Raw genomic sequence first — 2,435 nt, forward strand, 5'->3', positions numbered from 1 at the left:
AGGCTCCGCCGGGGAAGGAGCCCGACTTCCTCCACGCCGCTCGAGTGTGCGCTGCGATCGGCAGGAAATGGCCCGGACGCGAAGCCTGCGCCTTGGCAGTCCGCGCTCGCTCCGCAGAAGAGAACCGTCTCCTACCCAAGCCTCCCCGTCTCCCCAGAGCCTCGCGCAGAGGGTGCGTGGTCTCAAAGGTGTTTGTCTTCTAGGGGAAAGGTTTTTGGGTACGGTGCCTTTGCAGCTGGAGAGCATCGGCGGCCACGTCTCTCCTTTTGCAATTCCAAAATGACGCTGAGGCTGCCCTCCGGAAGAGCCCGGATCCCCTTGCTAATCGGAAGTTAGTGAAATTGGAAATAAACGGGCAGTGGCGCGTTTCATGGCATCGTTTCTCCTCAGGGATGGCCAAGCTTTTAAGCTGCATTTAAGAATTAGCCACGTTTTTTGCCAGTAAGTAAATATTTTTAAGTAAACTCGCTACTAAAGCCAAAAAGAGGTAAGTAAAGGTTACCACGTGTGCGCCTCCGGTTTCCTTTGGAGGCTTGTACAAGTTCCTAGGGTGAGGAGCCTTCGCGTTTTTTAAATTTCCGGATGGCAAGAGCATTTGATTTTAAGGCGGCAAGGCTGACGTTCAAGGGCAAACGCTGGATAAGCAATGCTCACTTAATGTTTCTAGCTTGAAATAGATGCAATTGACAGTGGGAATGATAGCCCCGGGTTTTCGGTGTTATTTGTTATATAAGTTGTATGAGAAAGGTATTTAACACATTTTAAATGACTGTTCATTGTCACTTACCTAGTACTGGATTGAATTTGAAATAGGCTGAAACAGCAGCGGAGTTAAGAAAGCAAACAAGTCAGTTTAAATGTGGTTTGACATTTGCTACCAAAGGCTTTGACAGCAATAGAAACAATGAAAAGGAATGGATATAAATAGTAAAATTCCATGTTTCTGCCCCCGAGGTGGAGCAGATGAGCTTGCGACTTGCCTTTGAGCAGGGCCCTACAGACAGCAGGGGGACGTGGAGGTCAGGGCTGCCTTTGGAAATGCAGGGCGTGCGCGTGTGTGAAGTACGGAAACAAACTTTTACTACTGATGAGAGGTTCTCTCCATGGTTCAGGCTAAAAGTTTTGCATTTAAAAAATTTATGGTAAACAGTTCTTCACTGTTTTTCTGATAGGTGATTGTTGTTCAGTAGTGCTTTGTAAATTTTTAATAAGATTAATATAACCTGATTGAAGGAATTCAATGGAGAGAAGAGGATTTCAAAGCCTATAATTTCAGTCTCTGTAAAATTGTGAGGTCATGTGTTCTTGTGAAGAAACTTGGAAATTTACACGTTTAAATGAACATAAGAACATAGTGTGAAGTACTTCTCCCACACCATACCTCCTTCTCAAAAAAAAAAAAAAATCCAGAATCTATTTTCGGTCCTATAGTAATTCTATAATCAGGTATTTTTTTAAATGCACAGTTCTGTTAAGATGGTGAATACTTTTTAATGCATTGTGAAGAAAAGCATTTTTCTCAGACCCTTATGTGTTCAAGGGACTTGCAAAGGCAAGAAGTTTGGAAACACATTTTACTATTGAAATTTGTGACCATTAAAATGTGCAAGTAATTATATTCTACATAGTAGGAGTATTTTTCCAACAACTTTTTAAACTGAAAAATTGTATGTATATTTCAGTTAGTTCTTTGCTTTAAAAGTTCCAAATACTTACTTAGATCAGCTATTTGACAAAAGAGTATTGAAATTTTATTGTCCATTTTTCTGTCTACATTAAAAAGCTTATAAGTGTCTTATATTAATTTTCTCTTGATAGACATGCAATAAATTTGAACATGTGCCTTGTTGGAAAAAAACAATTCACAAGTTTCTCTCTCTACCTTAGCATTTATTCTGGTTTCACTTTTTGTGCACACAAATTCCTATCAAACTCAGTTTGGATGTGACAATTTGTAATAAAATTTTAATATGGTGAAAGTTAATATGGAGGAACATATATTAAAGTATGAAGTAGCTAATAATCAGCTAAAATTAAATCAGATAATGTAGCATTCTCTTTCTGGATTATAATTTGAGAGGTAATTTTGTACACAGGAAGGATTTTCTTGTGTTCTATGTTTATGAATACCTAAATTATCCTACCTTACAACTTCAAAGCTAAATAACCAAATACTAAATTCATATACTTTGAAGATGGTTATGGCTAAGCATATGAAAAGCAGGTTGGCTTTATAAAAATGAGCAAACATATAAAATTACATTTTAAAATATAAACTCAATTTTAGTTTCTGACAAAAAGCTTGTGGGCAGTTCATCAGTTTTCCAGATCAGTTTTAAAACAGCATGTAAAAACTCCTTTTTCCACATTAGAAGTTCATATTTAAGTTTTCTTAACTGCAAAATAACTCAAAAACAGAGTGTTTCGTGGGGAGG

At 38.3% G+C, this 2,435-nt stretch overlaps 1 long non-coding RNA gene across 3 annotated transcripts in view; it reads right to left on the reverse strand.

The window, feature by feature from the left end:
• The window catches only part of LOC104850221, a 54,038-nt gene extending 53,741 nt beyond the window's left edge, over nucleotides 1–297 (reverse strand). For all 3 annotated transcript variants that reach the window (XR_776915.3, XR_776914.3, XR_776916.3), the window contains exon 1: nucleotides 136–297. This is a non-coding gene — a long non-coding RNA (uncharacterized LOC104850221). The remainder of the gene's footprint in view (nucleotides 1–135) is intronic.
• Nucleotides 298–2,435: the final 2,138 nt, after the last annotated feature.

This window comes from Fukomys damarensis, unplaced genomic scaffold (genome assembly GCF_012274545.1).
Source record: "Fukomys damarensis isolate Sample0158 unplaced genomic scaffold, DMR_v1.0_HiC HiC_scaffold_26, whole genome shotgun sequence".
NCBI classification, from domain to species: domain Eukaryota; kingdom Metazoa; phylum Chordata; class Mammalia; order Rodentia; family Bathyergidae; genus Fukomys; species Fukomys damarensis.